The sequence below is a fragment of the Chiloscyllium punctatum genome, chromosome 23 (assembly GCF_047496795.1).
Source record: "Chiloscyllium punctatum isolate Juve2018m chromosome 23, sChiPun1.3, whole genome shotgun sequence".
NCBI lineage: Eukaryota > Metazoa > Chordata > Chondrichthyes > Orectolobiformes > Hemiscylliidae > Chiloscyllium > Chiloscyllium punctatum.
In genome coordinates this window covers 61275026-61295331 of record NC_092761.1, presented here as the reverse complement: position 1 = coordinate 61295331, position 20306 = coordinate 61275026, and the positions used below count along the sequence as shown (strand labels likewise).

Sequence of the window (20306 nt, the reverse complement as noted above, 5' to 3'; positions counted from 1 at the left end):
ACTTATTGCTCTTTAACTCCATTCCCGACATCAAATCTTTCATGTGACTCACTAATTCCCTTCTTCACCCAAGAAAACTCATTACCACACTCAAGGTATTCCAAACCAAACTAAATGAAGTTGCTTTGAGGCCAGACAGCATCCATGTCCTCAACATGGAAACTTAGGGAACTTTGATTTGGCAATAGCCAAGTTTAGAGATGACTGTCGCCAACTATGGACAGCGGCATTGTTGGACTGAAACCAGCGAAAACCTCTCTGTTTACCAACACAAAAAGCTTAGACATTTCTCTGGATCGCCCCTCCTGTTAGATTATTGGCTTGCTGGGTTAACTGGTGCCTAATGCAAAGGGGTTTCCGCAAACCCCAGCGACAAGGTAAACTAGTTGGCTAATCATCTACAATCCTCAGATTGCATCCACATATGAGCCACTCACTCAGTCTCCTGTACTCAACAGCGCCATCTTGGATCCAAATAAACTCCAACTGACCCGAGATAAATTCCTTCCCACCCAAAAGGGCAAAAACCACAGTTGCTCTTGACATCAAGGTCACAGTAGGCCACGAGTGACATCAAGGATCCCAAGGAAAACTGGAGTCAATGGGAATCAGGGAGAAAACTTGCTGCCAGCTGGAGTCATATCCAGCACAAAGGAAGATGGTTGTGGTTGTTAAGGTCAGTCATCTCAGCTCCAGGACATCTCTGCAAGAATTCCTCAGGTAATGTCCTAGCCCAACCATTTTCAGCTGCTTCATCAATGACTTGACCTCATGCACTGATGAGGGAACATTAAGCGCCATTCGTGACCTCTCAAACACTGATGGAGACTGTATCCAAATGCAGCAAAACCCAGACAATATACAGGTTAGGCTGACAGGTGGCAAGGAACATTCAAACCCACATAAATGCCAGGCAATTATCATCTTCAACCAGACAGAGAATCTAATAGTCTCTTGACATTCAATGACATTACCATCACTGAATCCCAACTATTAATATTTTGTGCATCCAGAAAGTGAACTGGAATAGCAAATAAATACTGAACAGCTCAGAAGCTAGGAATTCGACAGTGAATAACACCTAACTTTTCAAAGCTTGTCCACCATCTACAAGGTACACATCAGGAGCAGGATGGAATACTCCCCAATTGCCTGATGGATGGGTCTATCTCCAACAATACTCAAGAAGCTCATACAGGACAAAGCAGTCCATTGATTGGCACCACATCCACAAATATTCACTCACGCAACTATTGATGTTCATTGGCATCAGTGTACATTATCCACAAAGTGCCCTGCAGAAATTCACCAAAGCTCCTTGGACAGCACCTTCCAAACCAACAACCACTTGCATCTCGAAGGATAAGGGCAGTCAGCTGAAAGTCACTCACCATCCTGACCTGGAAATACATCACTGTTCCTTCAGTGTCACTTGGCCAAAATCCTGGAACACCCTCCCTAATGGGATTGACCAACACTAAAGGACTGCAGGCAGCTCACTATCAGCTTCTCAGGGCAAGTAATTACAGTCAATAAATGCCGGCCCAGGCTGCGACATCACATCCCACAAACGAGTAAAAATGTATTGGTCTCAAAACAAGCTCAATTCTTCATTTAAAAAAAAGTATAAATTCTCAATTCAAAATTCTTGAATCATATTGCACAAGAGGAGACAATACATGGCAGCTCTTTTAAAAGGCCTTTGAAATCAGTCCAACTGGCTGCTTTCTAGATGATTTGCAAAGTATTTTCTTTTCAAGTGTGTAACAATTCCCATTTGAAAGTTACTATTGAATCTGCTTCGATTACCCTTTCAGACAGTGCACGCCAAGTCACAACACTGCTCGGCATAACAAACATTTCTTATCTGCCCATGGTCAATTTTGTCAATATTTTAAATCCCTATCCACCACAGAAGAAAATATATACAGTTACTTTTTTCCAAGTCCTTCAACCTCTAAGACTGATGGCCTCTTGCACATTTTGAACACGCCATCACTTCCCTTCCTTAACTTTGTCTCTCTGCCTTCGCTGAAGATGCTGCTCAAAATCTATCACTTCACCTTTCTAAAACAGTTCGTTGTTGGATTCCACTTGGCAATGTTCCAGTGAAGTTCCCTATAATGTTTTACTGCTCTTTTTAAAGTCAAATTGTTGCAACAATCGTTAGTGCATCCAGTTTGATTTGCATACTCGCCTCAAGACCAATCCCATCAGCTGTACAAGACAGAAACTCAAAATCTAATGTTTCAGCCTTTGACCTGTTCTCCACTTCCACCAATCGCCCAGCAATGACCACAGCTACATGAGACTAATTTCCTTATGGCAGCTCCTTCTTCTTTATCTTGTTAATAAGCAATCTGTTCAATGGTCTACACTCTCCCAACTAACCAATTCCATTCAATCCAGGTCTTCATTCCTGATGAAGGGCTTTTGCCCGAAATGCCGATTTTCCTGCTCCTCAGATGCTGCCTGACCTGCTGTGCTTTTCCAGCACCACTCTAATCTAGACTCTGATCTCCAGCATCTGCAGTCCTCACTTTTGCCTAATTCTATCCAAACCGACAGTCCTGGTTTTAACCTTAAACTTCTTGCAATGGTTAAAACCGGCAAAGTTTGGTTTCTGACATTTAGTGTTCATGAAAATGCAGCAGTTACATTGAAACCAAGGTCGGCGTGTTCATTAAATTAGGGGGAAAGTTAGACTTAGGTACCAGAAAGAAAATATATGTTACCCTGCTTTTCAGTTCTAGTTCTTTCAAGTCATGAAACTTTTAAGGACAGAAGGCAGGTAAGTCAAGGTCAGCAATTAAGGATCCCACATGACAGTAAAGTGTTTGCATGTGGATGCTGATCTATCACAATCAAAGCTCGTGGTTCAATAATCATTTGGATTAACAGAACTTTATCTGAGGAAACTTGAACGTGTCCTTTACAAAAGCTCCTCCAATCGTCACTGGATAGATATCGAGCAGGAACCTCCTCATATTTCTGGTCTGAACCCAGACAGTCAAGGTCCTTGCTCTGCCTGCAATTACTTAACTCTGAATAGACCGAGAATTGAACTGATTTTTCTGATCCAAACCATATTATTAACTCAAAGGAGCCACTGACACACAGGAAGGGCAAAAAAGTGAGGACTGCAGATACTGGAAACCAGAGTAGAGATCAGACTGGTGCTGGAAAAGCACAGCAGGTCAGGCAGCATCCGAAGAACAGGAAAATCAATGTTTCGGGCAAAAGCCCTTCATCAGGAAGGGCAATAGACTATTCAAGCCCCTTTCTGTCTGCCCCATTATTCAATTAGATCACAGCTGATCTCACCTCACAATTCCACAAAGTTCTATCAAAATACCTATCAGCAACATATTAATCACAAAAATAGAGTAAATACTAAATCCTTGTGGATTGAACAATTTTGGAGACTATCATTGAAGCAGGAAGGCCATCACTGACCATACCAGTGTCTCTGAAAGGTGGTCATTTGAGGAAACATTTTAGAAAAATTAGGAATATCCATCAGCTGAACACAGAACAAATAAGACTTATCTTTAATGCCCAGACTGGCATCGTCAGCCAACCCTCCAGAACAGATCAAGTGATCATTCGTCTCATTGCTGCTGATGCAATCTTGCTATCTTTGTGACCATGTGAAGCAGGAGGGGGTCATTCAACCCCTCAATCTGGTCCCTTAGTTTGATAAAAAGATGGCTGATTGGAGGTCGAGAGTGCAGCGCTGGAAAAGCACAGCCTTTCAGGCAGCATCTGAGGAGCAGGAGAATCGATGTTTCGGGCATAAGGCCTTCATCAGGAGGGCTTATAACTGAAATGTCGATTCTCCTGCTCCTCGGATGCTGCCTGACCTGCTGTGTCTTTCCAGCACTGCACTCTCGACTCTGATCTCCAGCATCTGCAGTCCTCACTTTCTCCTTTGGCTGATTGTGGCATTAGCTCCCTGTTCTCACCAACCGTCAATACATTTTGACTTGCTGAATATTTCCAAAGATACAGCAGTGACAACACTTCAGAATTCATACATTGTGAAGTATGTCGAGACGTCAAAAAGATGTGGTAAAGCACAGTGTCCGTCTTCTTTGTGGTATAAGACACTGCACATTGGACTAGACTAGCAAAGCCCAAACTGTTTCCATTTCAGCAGAGGCAGGAGACAGGCGATGGACCTGTTTTTGGATTAGCATTCTGAATAAAGTTCAGATTTACAGGACAGTCTTGTTTCCAGGAGATTTATTTTCTATCCATTTTCAGTCCTGTCCCCATTGAGTCCAGGTGAAGTGTAGGAGCTTGATCAGACACTGTACGTCAGCCATCTCTGAGGCTGTTCAGGGTAAAAGATCTGCTGATTATGTCAAAGGCTTCCACTTCATCAGACAGCTTACGCTGTAGACCTGACACACAGTGCAGGACAGAACCGCACTTCATCAGTGCAAACCGAGATCCAATTCTGGAGACATGAAGGTGAGAAACAAGACCCTTTTCCCAGAGGATGACAGGAGGGAAAGAGGAAGAGATCAGCTTCTTTTGAAGCCAGAGCCCCTCTAGGTTCACCATCACCTCCTTCCATCTCCAATGCCCCCAACCATAATGAGCAATCACCTTCGAGACTAATATTGCCAATCAAAGCTAACACATTGGGAGAGCAATGTTGTGTAGAGTGTAATGGACCACAGTACCCCTTGGAGAGTGCTGCCAGGTCACTCAAGACAGAAGGCTGATGTACCTGCTCAATGACTGTCCTGCCAAGCAGGTGGACGGGGTGGATCTCAACTGTGTCTCTGACTGGGCCCCCAGTTGAGACATCAGTCGCCACCTTTCCAAAGCATTTGCCATCCGCTCAGAGCCAACGCAAGGGATAGAGCTGAGGCAACCTGGACAGGCAGAGGATGTAGAAGAAAGTGAGGACTGCAGATACAGGAGATCAGAGTCAAAAAGTGTGATGCTGGAAAAGCACAGCTGGTGAGGCGACATCTGAGGATCAGGAGCGTGTAGGACTCACAGCATCTGCCAGGAAAGTGAGTGTGCACACGGCCAAAGTGTGGTCATAAATCAGTTGCTGCTGAGGGTGGGGAAATCCTTCCTGTCGCTCAACCAACCAATCTAACTGTCTGGTCAGGGGGTGTCATCATAGCCACAGACTGCAACTGATGATTGGCTGTTTCGAATATAAAACCCTCTTATCCTATAAGGCCACATCAGGCATTAAATAAATTAACTGTGCAGCTCTGGCAAAGGAGGTATCCATGACCAGCAAAATGCAGATGCCACTAAAGTTCACAGTTAATTGGTTAAAAAGAGCCAGACGTGACATTCAAGGTCACTGTGATTTAACAGCCATTGGCACAGGCAGTATGAGCAGGACTGCAAGACCTTTGGCAATTGGGAGCACAGTTTTTTTGTGACCATTACACTCCCGAACACTCTCGGTCAGATCCACCAACGTCAAGCTGGTGTTCTTCTCTGACCACTGCCTCCTGCTGGCTGACTGTCACCTACAGGATGAGCAGCGGGCTGGTAAGGGAACATGGAAGCTGAACACAAAGCTGTTGACCCCGGGAAACATTGAGGAGCTCAAGAGGGACTACGCAGGTTGGAGAACCGTGAAGCCGCTCTTTGACTCCCCAGCGGACTGGTGGGAAACAGTAAAAGGGAACATCAAGAGGTTCTTTGCCCTCAAAAGGTGTTCAGGAGGCAAGAGAGAGGCGGGGAAAACTGTCCCAACTCCAGGAAAGTATGCAGAACCTGCTCCTGCTGCAGACGATGGGGGTTGATGTCATGGAGGACCTCAAGGAGGTGAAGGGCCAGCAAGCCTCGCTCTTTGCCTCGGAGGCCTCCAAGATAATCTTCCGGTCCAGGATCCGCTCGGTGGAGCAGGACGAGACGTTTCTTCTTCCAAAAAGTGCAAAAAGAGAACTCTGTGCTCAGCAGCCTGAAGGAAGAACATAGCTCGATAACGTCATCTCAGGCTGACATCATGAAGATCAGTAAATCCTTCGATGTCAGTCTGTATGACATGAAGCCGACCGACAGCGCGGCCTCCCAGTCGTTCCTGTCCTCTATCACTGAGGTCTTAGACGACAGAACATGGGAGATGCTGGACCAGCCGCTATCTCTGGATGAGCTGACCAAGGCCCTCGAGTCCTTCGAAAAGAATAAAACTCCCGGAAGCGTCGGCTTACCGGTCGAGCTCTATTCCGCTCTGTGGGACTTGATTGGCCAGGACCTGCTGGAGGTGTATGTCAGTATGCTTCAGGCAGGTACCACGAGTGAATCCATGAGGAAAGGCATCATCACCCTCATCTACAAGCAGAAGGGGGAGAGGAAGGAACTCAGAAATTCGAGACCAATCTCACCATTGAATGCAGATTACAAAATTCTGCCAAAGGTTATTGCCAACCGGGTCAGGTCTGCTCTGGGGTCGATGATCCACCCTGACCAAACCTGTGCTGTACCGGGCAGGAACATCGCTGAGAGTCTCGCACTCCTCAGGGATACGATCGCCTACGTGCAGGACAGAGGGTTGGACACCTGCCTGATCAGCCTGGACCAGGAGAAAGCCTTTGACAGGATATCACACAGGTATATGAGAGATGTTCTCTCCAAAATGGGCTTTGGGGAGGGAATCTGCAATTGGATCAGACTGCTCTACACCCACATTGTCAGTGCAGTCTCAATCAATGGGTGGGAATCAGATAACTTCCCAGTCAGATCTGGAGTCAGGCAGGGATGCCCCCTCACCCGCCTTGTTTGTGTGTTGCATAGAGCCATTTGCCGAGTCCATCAGGAAGGATGCGAGTCTGAGAGGGGTGACTATTCCTGGCAGTGGGGGCCTGCAGGTTAAGGCCTCCCTGTACATGGATGATGTTGCCGTTATCTGCTCGGATCCGCTGTCCATGCACAGACTCATGTGCATATGTGACTAGTTCAATCGGGCCTCAGGGGCCAAGGTAAACCGAGGCAAGAGCGAGGCCATGCTCTTCGGGAACTGGGCCGACCAATCCTCAAACCCCTTCACCGTCAGGACCGACCACTGGAAGGTGCTGGGTATTTGGTACTGGGGGGGCTGGGGATTGCGCCAAGTCTTGGGAGGAGTGCATCAGCAAAGTGAGGCAGAAACTGGGCAGATGGAAGCTACGGTCGCTCTCCATTGCGGGAAAAAACCTGGTCATCAGGTGTGAGGCACTGTCATTGCTGTTATACGTGGCACAGGTCTGACCTATTCCAAGAACCTGTGCCGTTGCAGTCACCCAGGCCATCTTCCAATTTATATGGAGATCAAAGATGGACCAGGTCCGAAGAGACTCGATGTATAAAGATCTGGGCAACGAGGGAAAAAACACACCCAATGCCACCTTCACCCTGATGGCCACCTTTGTGTGTGGCTGCATCGAGCTGTGCGTGGATCCCCGGTATGCAAACCCCAAGTGTCACTATGTACTGAGGTTCTACCTGTCCCTGGTGTTGCGAAGGATGGGCCTGGCCTCGCTGCCGTGGAACGCTCCAAGTAGTTGGACTGTTCCGTATCACCTGTCCTTTGTGGAGAAGTTTATGAAGAAAAACACCTTTGACCACAAGTCCATCAGGAAGTGGTCAGCACGTAGTGTCCTTGAGACCCTTCGGGAAAAGGAGAGGGCGGATCCTGTCGAGCGGTTCCCTGAGCAGACTGTCAAAGCCATTTGGCAGAATGCTTCATCGCCAGAACTTTCCAACAAGCACCAAGACATGGCTTGGCTGGTGGTGAGAAGGGCTCTGCCTGTGAGATCCTTTATGCACGCCCGGACTCTCAGCCGCACCGCACGCTGCCCTCGAAGCGGCTGCAGGGGGGACGAGACTATCACACACCTCCTTCTGGAATGTGCCTACACAGAAGAAGTCTGGAGAGGAATGCAGTGGTGTTTGTCGAGGTTCGTCCTGAGCAGCGCCAAGATGCGGGACTCCATGCTCTACGGCCTGTTCCCCGGGACGCACACCAAGACGAACACCAACGGTGCCTGGAGGATCATCAACTCGGTGAAGGACGCTCTCTGGGCGGTCCGAAACCTGTTGATCTTCCAGCTGAAGGAGTTGACCCCGACTGAGTGTTGCAGACTGGCACATTCCAAGGTCCAGGACTACGTGTTGAGGGACACGCTGAAGCTTGGGGCAGCTGCCGCCAAGGCGCGGTGGGGAAAGACCACCGTGTACTGTCTGCCTGCCTAAGCACAGGGGTCCGACGCAGTAAGGGGGCTCCGCTGACCTCCCAGCTAAATATGTGGATAGTAATCGTACAGACCTGTATACATGAATGATTACTCTGTCTCTGTATGCAAAGAAATGGAATGTTTACAGATATGTGGCATGATCAATTGTACAGATCATCAAAATATTTTATGAATAAAGTATATTTTTGAAATAAAAAAAGGAGCGGGAGACTCCTTGTTCTCTCACCTGCATATAGCTCCAACTTCAGTGGTCAACCCTCTATTGAGTGTTTGGCCTGAATTTCATGATGACCTTCCCTCCTTTCCTGCATTTCCTGCTTTCCTGCAAAGGGAGTCTCTCTTCATTGCCAAACGATGGGTATGCCATATTGTAAGAGAGAGTCGTTGGTCTGTGCAGTGGACCATTCCAATGCCCTTAGCAGCCTCACTCCCTGTTCTTCTGCCCCCATGATGCCAGGACATTGACTCCTGCCACTTGTACAGAGTCAAGACCACCCTCGTACCCAATGCACGGCAGCTTGTTGCCCCACTGACCCTCTCACGGGGCTGACACGATGACCTGTGTCTGCACTCCACCGTGGGCTCACATCCCCGCAACAGTTCCAAATTTGCTTGCCCTTTTAAAAAAAATTGCTTTAAATACACCCACCTTCCCCTTCAACAGGCTCTCAGTGAACTTAATCAGAAAGAAAAACAGCAGTAGCAGAACAGCTCAGCAGGTCTAGCAGCTTCTGTGGAGAGAAATCAAAGTTATTGTTTCAGGTCCAGTTCTGATGAAGGGGTACTGGATCCAAAACATTAACTCTGATTTCTCTTCACAGAAGCTGCCAGACCTGCTGAGCTTTCACAGCTACTTCTGTTTTTGTTTTTCATTCACATGAATTGGATATAGGGAGGCAAGATTCCTGTCCCACCATCACCCCAGAGCTGCACATTATTGGCACCCCCTTGAAAGTAACACCTCCCTTGAAGCCCCATATCATCCCCATCCTCAGGGATCCCAGAAAATTCCGTCCAAAGAGGTGAATTCACTTTGAATAACAGTAGGTACCAATAAGTCCATCCCTCAGCCTCGAGTTTAGAAGCTTTTCATAGCTGGGAAATGGTCAGATCCACTGCTCCAGTAGCTGGCCATTGGGCACTATAAAACATAGAAACTGGAAGCAGAAGTAAGCCATTTGGCCCTTTTAGCCTGCTCTGCCACTCAAATGATCATGGATAATCATACATCTCTACACCCTATTCCCGCTTTCTCCCCATGCCCTTCGATCCCTTTATCTTATATCTAACTCCTTGAAGGCATTCAATGTTTTGGCCTCAAACGCTTTCTGTGGCAGAGAATTCCACAGGCTCACCACGTTCTGGGTGAAGACTTTTCACCTCCTCTCAGTCCTAAATGGCCTACCCAGTACCCTTAGACAGTGATCCCCTAGTTCTGGAGTCCCCGTCATTGGGAACATCCTGCATTCGTGACAGCCAGTCATTAGTGTCAGTTGGCCACCCACAGACTACTCAGTTGTGCCCTAGGAGAGAGGACACTCACCATCATTGACTACTTGGCAGCAATAGGAAAGTGCAATCCACTACAATAGAGCTGACACCATCGGCTCACCAGAGGAGGGAATGTGTGTAACAGAACAAAGGAAAACTCTGGAGTTATCTTTGTCTCCAGCTCTCTCTTTTTAAGATGCTCTATGGTATTTCGCTCTTAGTCTAACCTTTAGGTCACCTGCCCTATCATCACTCCTCATGTGTTAGTGACAAAACATTCCAGTGAATCACCTCAGATGATTTCCTGTCGTTCCATAATGGAACTGGTCACTGTATGAATTAGCTCTTCTGCTGAAACACCCTAACTGGGGTTAATCTCTCAAGGCACTAAGCCAACAACTTGCCCATTGTTGGGGAATGCACGTTTCGGAAAGGTGTAGACACAAAATAGAGGGACGGAAAATAGTGCTGTTAGAAACCTTGCTCAGTTCTCAGTGTGTCAAAAATAGTTTCATTTCTTTGCCCAAGGTAAGGAACTGCACCCTTCCATTCACAGCAGCCCTGACAGTCCCAACCGGGAGACGGGAAATTAAATTCCTACTACCCTGGCATTCACATTTGGTTTCTCCCCACTCCTCCCTAATCCTGAGGATAAGATGAATATCTTCCTTTGCTGAATAAATATACCTCCAACATGACGACGTGAATTCATTCAGATACAAAAATTTTTTTTTGTATTTGTGGGGGGTGAGGACAGAGAGAGAAAGAAGAAACTAAAAGAAGAAATCAGGAGCAAACATTTTTTCGTTGAAACGGCAAACAGGAGAGATGCTTTGTGGAAAAGTTCGATATTTTTCTGAGGCCCCAGACCAGGGAATGTTGCAACTACAAACACTTTCTTGTTAAGCTTCATCTCTATTTGACAGACGGCCCTTATTCTCCTCATACGCACTCGCCACATTCCCTTCTGCTGAACAAACTGGAAGATGCAGCTCAGAAGCAGAATTGTTCGGAGAATGTGAACCTCTGGTTGGTTGCCGCAGCGACAGACATACCATAACTCTGACCCCCCTGGAGGAGGGTTACATTCTACCCCAGCAGGGACTGCCAGCAGCTGCTCTGCAGCTGTTGTATCGTTCCAGCTCCCACAATACCATACACTCCCCCACCCCCCCCTTCCCATCCTGAAAGCTCAACCAGTAAAATAGTGTTCTACAAGCATAATAAATACAAAGCCAAGCTTGTGGAGCTAACTAATCCTCACTTGGTTTTAATGAGCCAGGATTAGGGTGTCACAAATGCAGGATGCTGGCACCCAATTGTCCACGAGAACATATTTTTAAAGAGACATTTTTATCATGCCAGGGAGTTTGTGTGGCTTGGCTGGGGTCCACTGTATTACAAACTTCAAAATCTCCGGGTGAAGCTCCACAGAAACATCTCTGGTTGCAACTTTGATTCAGGTGAATAGAACAGCCATGGAGGTTGTGTGGAACCAGTCCGCAGCTACCCAGATGAGTGTGAGCCATAAATAGAATTCCACAAAGCTGGTCGACCTTTTCTGGGGTCTGCAGGGGATAGAGGCAGGTTCTGAAAATAAAGTTTCTCGGTTTTACCCCGATCTTGTCGATGCAGAGATCAGGCTACTACGTTTAGGTTCCAGGTCTGTGCTAGCATCCAGGTATTACAGATGTTAAAGTGAATGCCTCCTGGTCTATTGAGGTAAAGAACACTCCTCATGGAAGTCAAGATCATTTAGTCACCCCGTGAAGTCTCCAGACATGCATTTCTCCAATCGTGGTCATCATACACTAATCCAGAACAGGAGTTATCACTAGGTTATTGTTCATTACTGACCACCTTCCTTTATGCCCCCACCACGCCTGAGCTCAACACAGTTCAGTAAACCCAATGCTAAGTATTAGCACTTCATCTCTTTGTCCTCCTTGACCAAGAATGGTTACGTTTGGGTTCAGTGCATTAAAAAGGTTCTTAATGTGGTTTAGTAGCCTCACTCTCTGAGTTTACACAAAGTCGGAATGGCCTAGATTGCCACCAGATTTGCAGATTGTGTGACCACAGCTGTTACTATAATTGGGAATATCACCATGATAGAGAAGCGAATGCTTGCCACTCTCCCCGATTTTGCTCTCTAGGTTTTGACACTTGCCCCTTTGTGTGCAGGGAGAATTAGTTGTGACCCTGAAAGCTTTGACCCCGACGTCAAAATAGCCCATCAACCATCACTCAGAGATGTCTTGTAGGAATGATCATTTCACAGGCGAGGTACTCAAGGACAATGACAGTTCATAAGGCTGCATATTGCTTCAAGCTTAATCCTTTCAAAGGGATGGGAGGAGAGGGAATTAAGCTCATGATAAAATGATCAATTCAGTCAAAGACAATGCTTGCATTTATATCATATCCTTCATGCTAGGTCCTCTTAAAGCACTGTACAGCTGATTAAGAACAACTGAAGTACAGGCAGTGTTGAAATGCAAGAAAAGCAGCAGCCAATTTGCACAAAGTGAGCCCCCACGAATGGCAGCGATAACAACTAGGTAAACTACTTTTCGTAATGTCTGTTGAGGGGTAGGGATTGGCTAAGACACCAGCTAGAACTCCCCCTGTTCCTCCTCAAAACAGTGCTTTGGTTACATTCACCCTACAAAACATCAAGAATGGCAGCTGAGAATGTTTTGAACTTGACATCAGATTACAAAGACCAGACACACGTTGTGCAAGAGACTTCAGAGTGTGATTAAATATAAAAATCAATCCCATTGGTATTTTCAGGGTGTTGGCAATGTGAACTGAAACCTTGAACATGCAAAATTGCCCACTGCTTAGCCAAACTGGGCAACAAAAATATTAAATCCCCTGGTGTGTGGATATCATATTGCACACTCAGTGTTTGAGGCTGGCAACTGAGAACCTGATGGTGGGCAGTCACTTTGTAATCACACCCTGTAAATGCAAACACAACATACTGGCATCAATCACTGACCCCCACACAGCAGCAAACTTACTGAACACCATTTAGTGCAAGCCAACCTCTAATTGAATTTAATCAAGTGTTTGGTGTAGGGCATTTGGGAAAAGTGCAATGACAGGAAATGAACAATAGATCAGATGGCACCTCTACTGGGAAAAGGCAGGTAAACGTTCCCAATGTTGATCCTTTATTGTAACTATTGCGAAAAAGACGTACAAAATCACCCCTCTTCTCTTTTTGCAGGTTCTGCTGCTTTTCCACAACATTTCCTTTGTGTTTCCCACTAAATGCTGGGCTGTGCTTCCACTGCCGATTCCAGCCAATTTGGATTGGTGCCCTCACACTGGAAAACACAACTCCACCTCAGATATTCTCTTGCAAGCAGGTTTATGGGGATCTCAGTAACAGTAATTTTCTGAGATCTGTGCCTATCTCAATGAGTGAAAAACAGGAAACACTGTTGCACTGAGGCACAACAAGGGCAGGGTTTGTAAAAGCTGCCATGATCAGAGAGATCCCATTAATAAAAACATTTATTTGTACATTTGGAACAAGCAGAACTGCTCCCTAAATCGTTAACTTTTTAAAAATAGCAACTTTTACCACCATTTCACTATTCGCCTGTCCTTCCGTCACAATTGGAGAACGCAGACACTCTCTTGAGAGACTGTTCAACCCATCTGTCCATTCTCAAATTTTCAAATGTGTGCATGAGCACGTGCACACAAGGATGGTCCACTGTCTACAAGATGCACTGCAGAAATGTAACAATATTTCTTTTCAGCACCTACCAAACTCACAAGCACTCCCATCTAGAAGGACAAAGGCATCAAATACACGGGGACACCATCACCTGCACATTCCCCTCCAAGCAACTCATCACCCTGACTTGGAAATATTTCACCATCCCTTCAGGATCTCTGGCTCAAAAATCATGGAACTCCACATCACACTGGGTCTACTCACACCACATTAACTACAGTGATTGAAGAGGACAGCCTTGATAGCCCTCTGGTAAAGAATTCTACAGATTGAGCACCCTCAACAAAACATTTCTCTTCATTTCTGTTTTAAATGGGCAACTCCGTACTCTGAGATTATGCCCTTTGGTCTTAGATTCTCCCATAAGAGGAAACAGCCCACTCTGCATCTATCATGCCAAAACCCCTAAGAATCTTACATGCTTCAATAATATCTCCTCTCAACCTTCTAAACTCCAATGACTGCAAGCCCAACCCACCCAACCAGAAGCTGTTGGCTGATCAAGTTCAAATTCTGGTCAACAGTAACATTCAGAAGCTCATAGTGAGGGATTCAACAATGGCAATGTCATTGAATATCGGAATAAATGGTTACATTCTCTCTTGCTGAAGATAGCCATTGTCTGGCACTGTGTAGCATAGATGTTGCTTGCTATTCATTAGTGCATGCCTGAATGTTGCCCAGATTTTGCTGCATCTAGACACGGACTGCTTCAGTACTTAAGAAGTTAAGAATGAACATTGTACAATCATTAGCAAACATTCTAATTTCAGGCCTGAAGATGGAGTGAACGCCATTGATGCAGCAGCTGAAGATGGTTGGATCTAGGACACTACCCTGAGGAACTGCTGCAGAGAATGTCTTAGAGCTGAGATGACTAACCTCCAACAACCATAGCCATCTTGTGTGTCAGGTATGACTCTAACCAGCAGAGAGTTTTCCCCTTGGTTCCCATTGATTCCAGTTTTGCTAGGGCTTCTTGATGCTACATTCAGTCAAATACAACCCTGATGTCAAGAGCAATCACTCTTGCCTCACTTCTGGTATTCAACTCTTTTGTGCATGTTTGGTCAAGATTGTAATGAAGTAAAGAATCAAAAGGATCTAATAGAACCCAAACAGAGTACTGATGAACAGTTCATTGCTATGTAAATGCTGCTTGGTAGAATGATCAACAGCATCTTCCATAACTTTGAGCGTCAACTGATGGGTAGTAATTAGCTAGACCCAATTACTTTGCTTTTGTCAATTGGACAATTTCCTGGGCAAACTTCCAGACTGTTGGATAGATGCCAGTGTTACTGGAACAGTTCAGTTAAGCACTCAACTGGTACTAAAGTTGTAAACCAAAAATGGAAATTGCTGGAAAAACTCAGCATGTCAGGCAGCATCTGAAGACAAAGTAAACAGTTAATAATTCGGGTCCCAGTGATCTTTCTTCAGAGCTCCAGAAGGATCCGAAACTCACTGGACCCAAAACGTTAACTTCGCTTTCATAGTCTTTCCTGTAATATAATAACTTGTACTCATGCAAGTATATAGAACAAACACAATGATTGTACTCTCTGTTTCTGCACTCGTGTTTTCTTTATAAAAGCTGTGCATGTGTTGTTAATATTACTCCAACCTCTACTGCACCAAGCACTGAAGCAACACGTGGGTGATACACAGCTCTACAGCTCCACACCTATGAAAGGCCAAGCCTTTTACATTTCATTTCATTGTAAATTAGTTATCTCCATCAGAGAGTATCAACCTAGAATTATAATTGACTACAAAAGCCAGAATTAAATTTCAGCTCATAAAAAGCAGCAGCATATCAGTCAAACAAGGTTCACCTTGTAGCAGGAATACTGTAAAAGCAGCAGAGGTTGAAAGATGCAGTGTGTGGGCTGAATACAGCTTTCATTAAGTCTGATTGAACACTGTAATGTGAATAAGCAGACCATCCAGTACAGTAACTTCAAACTGGCTGCAATAATTTGACCCAGTTAAATGTAAACAGAATATACACAGCAGCAAATACTAGACTAGATGCCATCCTAGGAATCTCCAATCTAAGTTGACAGTGACATAGTGGTAATATCACTAGATTAACAATCAAAAAACACAGACTTTTGCTTTGGGACATGGGTTCAAATCCCACCACAACAGCTTGTAAAATTTTAATTAAATTCATAAGTAAATCTGGAATTGAAAGCTAGTCTCATTGTTGGTGAACATGAGACTATTATCAACTGCTGTAACCCTTATCTACTTTACTAGTGTCCTTTAGGGAAGGAAACTGCCGTCTTTACCTGGCCTGGCCTATACGTGATTCCAGTCCCATAGCAATGTGAGTTCCTCTTAACTGTCCTCTGAAAAAAATCGAGTAAATCATTCAGTTCAAGGATAATTAGTGAGGGATGATTACATCCTATGAAAGCATAAGAGAGAAAAGGTCTTTAACGACTCACCTCCAGTTCGGAGCCCCTCCATAACAAAGAACCCAAACACGAAAAAATCTCCAATGCTTATCAGATTTTTCTCTTAGGTGGAATGTATCAGTGTCTGCAAATTAACCTTTAGTTTGTGGTAAATTCAGGGAAATCCTGAAAGGTTGGATCCCTGTCCAGTACACCTCTTTGATAATCACACCAAGGATTTCTTTGCTGCCTTTGATATTCACTTAGTTTTGCAACAGGATCCTCACAGTTCTGTTCATAGAACCAGTTTGTTGTTCAGTGCATCTACCCTTGAACCCACCACTGTCCAGACGATTAGCCTCCTGCTTTAGGTGACAAAAAACTATGAGATACAGGACAAGGGCTTTTCCTCTCTACAATGCTGCCAACTCAAGCCCAACCATGAATGTTCCAGTGAAATAAGATGACTATGTTGTCAGACACAGCGTCTTTCAGATGAGTGAAATCCAAGTTCAGTACATTCTCCGAGACGGACAGAAGGACAGGTCATGGCCTATTTGGAGAGGACTCAGGGTATTCCCTGGTTGACTTTGTCAGTATTTATTTCTCAACGAATTTTATTCAAAAACAGATAAAGTGGTCATGACTTAAATCGCTGTTGGATGTTTTTACATTACAGCCATCGCCACACTTCAGAAGTAGACTTGAAGCAGCAATTCTGCTCTCTCTCTCTCTCCCTCTACAGATGCTACCCAGACCTGCTGAGGTTTTTCAGCAATTTCTGTTTCATTTCAGAAATCTGTCTCATTTGCTATAAAGCACTTGGGATGTACCAAGGTCTTGAAAAGGTTTAACATTAATCTCATTCTTTATTTGTATAGATTATTCATGCACAGGTCTCCAGTGTAGCAGAGATAAATGGTAACATTGTCATAGTCTTACCATGCTATTGGGCTGCTCTCTCATTCGAGAGGTGACTGGTTATAGTTTAACCTGAGAGTCACCATGCCTGAGACAATGGAACAGGTTGAAAAGGAGATAATCATAAAGTCCCCACAATGTCAAAACAGGCTACGCAGCCCATTCAGTCCACACCAACCTTCTGAAGAGCTTCCCACTAAGACCCACTCCCCACCCCGTCCCTATACCCTAGCATTTCTCATGGCCGATCCAGCTAATCTGCACATCTTTGGACTGTGGGAGGAAACCCACACAGACATGGGGAGAAAGTGCAAAATTCCATACAGTGTTGCCTGAGGGTGAAATCAAACCCGGGTCCCTGGCACTGTGAGGCAGCAGTGCTAACTGCTGGGCCACCATGCTACCCTTCGTGGTCCTCAGCTGGTACAGGAATCGAAATGATCATATTGGTTTCACTCTGTATCACAAACTAGCCATCTAGCCAGTTGACAACCTCCCTGTAGCACAGATAGCCACTAAAGGCAGGATAGGCTGGGAGGTTTTTCACTGGAATGTAGGAGGTTGAGGGGTGGCATTGCAGAGGTTTATAAAATCATGAGGGTCATAGCTAAGGTGAATGACAGTTGTCTTTTCCCTAGGATGGGGGATTTCAAGACTAGGTGGGGTATTTTTAAGGGGAGAGGAGAAAGATTTTAAAAAGATACAGGCATTTTTGTTTACACAGTGGGTGGCTGGTGTGTGGAATGAACTTCCACAGAAAGTAGTGGATTCAGATACAGTTACAAAAGTTTGAAAGAAATTTGGACAAGTACATGAATAAGAAGTGTCTGGAGGGATGTGGGCCAAGCGCAGACTGATGGGACTAGTTTAGTTTGGGATTATGTTCAGCATGGACTGGTTGGACTGAAGGGTCTGTTTCCATGCTGTATGACTCTATGACTCTAAAAGTGGGTGAGTGGGGAAGGCATTGCAAAATAGAAGGAAGGAAGAGAGTATTTACAAAAGACGGCTGCACAAATGCACAAAATGCATGCACCAATTTTGGCCAGGGCTAAAACAAAATGTCAACGTCCCAATTTATTTTAATTCATGCCCATTAACTAACCTCTTCATATTTCTTTTCCACAAAAATAGACAAGGTGCTAAAGCCCATTGCACAGAACACTAAAAATGTTGAAAGAAATGGGAGACGGAAAACATTTCAATTAAGTAGTCAATAAAGTACATCAAGTTTAGATTTGTAGATACTTAAAAACCAGAAGAAAAGGTCAAGGGAGACTGAGATATGAGGTCCTGGAGCTGAAAGATATGTAATGAGTCTTGATATCACCTAGACATTTGCTTTTAGACTTTTACTTTAAACAGTAAATAACCTAAAGCACCACATTCCTTAAGTTGTTCACACCTGCTGCAGCACTGCAACATACACTGAATACCAAATGACTGCAGAGGTTCACACAGCACTCGCTAAAGTGACAGCCTTGTAAATGACGTGCACAATTTAAGGGAACATCTGTGAGCAAAACCAGGAGAGCAGGACTTCAGTCCAACACAACAATTTCACAATTCTGGCATCTAAATGGCAGCCCAGGGTTTGAAAGTTTCAGTGAACATCTGGACTGTTGAGAAACATGATGGTTGCTCGCATCCTACTCTGGGGACGGTGTGAAGATTTTGGAAAGAGTGCCATGAGCATGGTTCCAGAGATGAGAAATTTGAGTTCTGAAGACTGATCAGAGAAGTTTCCCTTGGAGAAGTGAAGGCTGAGAGGAGATTTGACTGGGGTATTCAATACCATGAGAGATCCCGACAGAGTAGGTGGGGAGGAATTATGCCCACAGGTAGGAGAATGGAGAACAGAAGGGCATAGAATTAAAGTAATTGGCAAAAGAGGTAAAAAAAATACAAGGAACAAAACTTCTTTTACAACAAATTGTGTGGAATGCAAAGCCTTAAGGTGTGGTGGAGATAGCTTCAATCAATGCATTCCAAAAGGGATTAGACTGTTATCAGAGAAAGAAGAATGTGCAGAGTTCCAGGGAGAAGGCAGGAGAATGGCACATGCATTGCTCATTCAGATATGATGGGCTGAATCACCTCCTTTAGCACCAACAATCTGTCATTCTGTTTGCATGAAGCATGAAGCAACAGAATGCTGTTAGGAGCGCTGCCTGGAATCTAATCATTGACAGGAGAACACGTAATGTGCACAAGCAAAGCCAATTCTGTGAAAACAGAAGAAAAATGGTCAGAGTTTCAGTTTCACATGTCTGTTCCACACCAAATTCTGACCCCATCCTCACTTTCTCAAAGCAGTGATTCAAACAGGCGTAATAGTTCTACAGATAGCAAATGCTTTCCAAGTGGTCAAAAGGCTTTCAATCAGGTTAAGAGCCTAGAGCGAAGCCTGCAAAATTAAAGCACGTGGGATTGGAGTTTTTGTGGTGAAATGGATAGAGATCTGATGGACAGACAGGAAAGATAGGGTTGGAACAAAATGGATCTTTTCCCAAGTGCAGACAGTGACTTGTGAGGTACCGCTTGGATCTCAGCTATATGTTTTAATGATTTCGAGGAAGCCAAGTGTCATACCCTCAAGTCTGCAAATGCCACAATGATGGGCGAGAGGGTGAACTGTGAGGAAGATACAGAGAAGCTTCAATGCCATTTGGACAAGTGAGCAAATACATGGCAGATGCAGTATAATGGGGATGAATGTGAGGTTCTCCACTTTGGCAGCAATAACAGATAGGCAGATTATTACCTGAATGGGGATAAATCGGGAAATAGAGAGATGCAACAAAACTTGGATGTCCTTGTGTGCAAATGCATCAGGTGGTAAATATGACAAATGACATTCTGCCTTCATAGTGAGAGACTCAATTACAGCAGGGATATCTTGTTGCACCTACTCAGGGAAGACCACACCTGGAGTACTGCATGCAGTTTTGGTCTCCTTATCTGATCAAGATGTTCTGGTTATTAAGTATGTGCAAAGAGTGTTTACCAGTCTGGTTCCTGGGATGGTGGGACTGAAGTTGGGGAGAGATTGGATTGGTCAGATCTATTTTCACTGGCGTTTAGAAGAATGAGAGAGGAACTATAGAAATCTATAGAATTATAACAGGATTAGACTGGGTGGATATACCAAGGATGTTTTCAATGACCAGGGAGTCCAGAACAAGGGGTCATAGTCGAAGGATAAGGGATAGGCTTATTTGGACAGAGATGAGAAATGTCTCCACCTAAAGAGTGGTGTGGCCTGTGGAATTTTCCAGAGATTGTGACATTGATACAGTTCTTAGAACTAAAAGGATCAAATGAATGGGGAAGAAGCAGGAACAGGGTGCCAATATGGATGGTCACATGGGATTCAGAGTGAACTTGTCAAATGGATGTACAGTTGGCAAGAAACAGAGCATAATGGTGGAGGGCTGCTTTTCAAAGTGGAGGCCTGTGACCAGTGGTGTTTTACAGGGGTCAGTTCTGTGTCCTCTTTTGTATGTCATTTATATA

At 44.9% G+C, this 20306-nt stretch overlaps 1 protein-coding gene across 21 annotated transcripts in view; it reads right to left on the bottom strand.

The window, feature by feature from the left end:
• pknox2 (pbx/knotted 1 homeobox 2) overlaps positions 1-20306 on the bottom strand; it is a 462769-nt gene that overhangs the window by 277387 nt on the left and 165076 nt on the right. For 2 of the 21 annotated variants that reach the window (XM_072593098.1, XM_072593086.1), the window contains exon 3: positions 15762-15821. The exons of the other annotated variants lie outside the window; for them this stretch is intronic. The gene's annotated coding sequence lies outside the window, so the exon portion shown is untranslated. The remainder of the gene's footprint in view (positions 1-15761; positions 15822-20306) is intronic. 21 annotated transcript variants of the gene reach the window in all.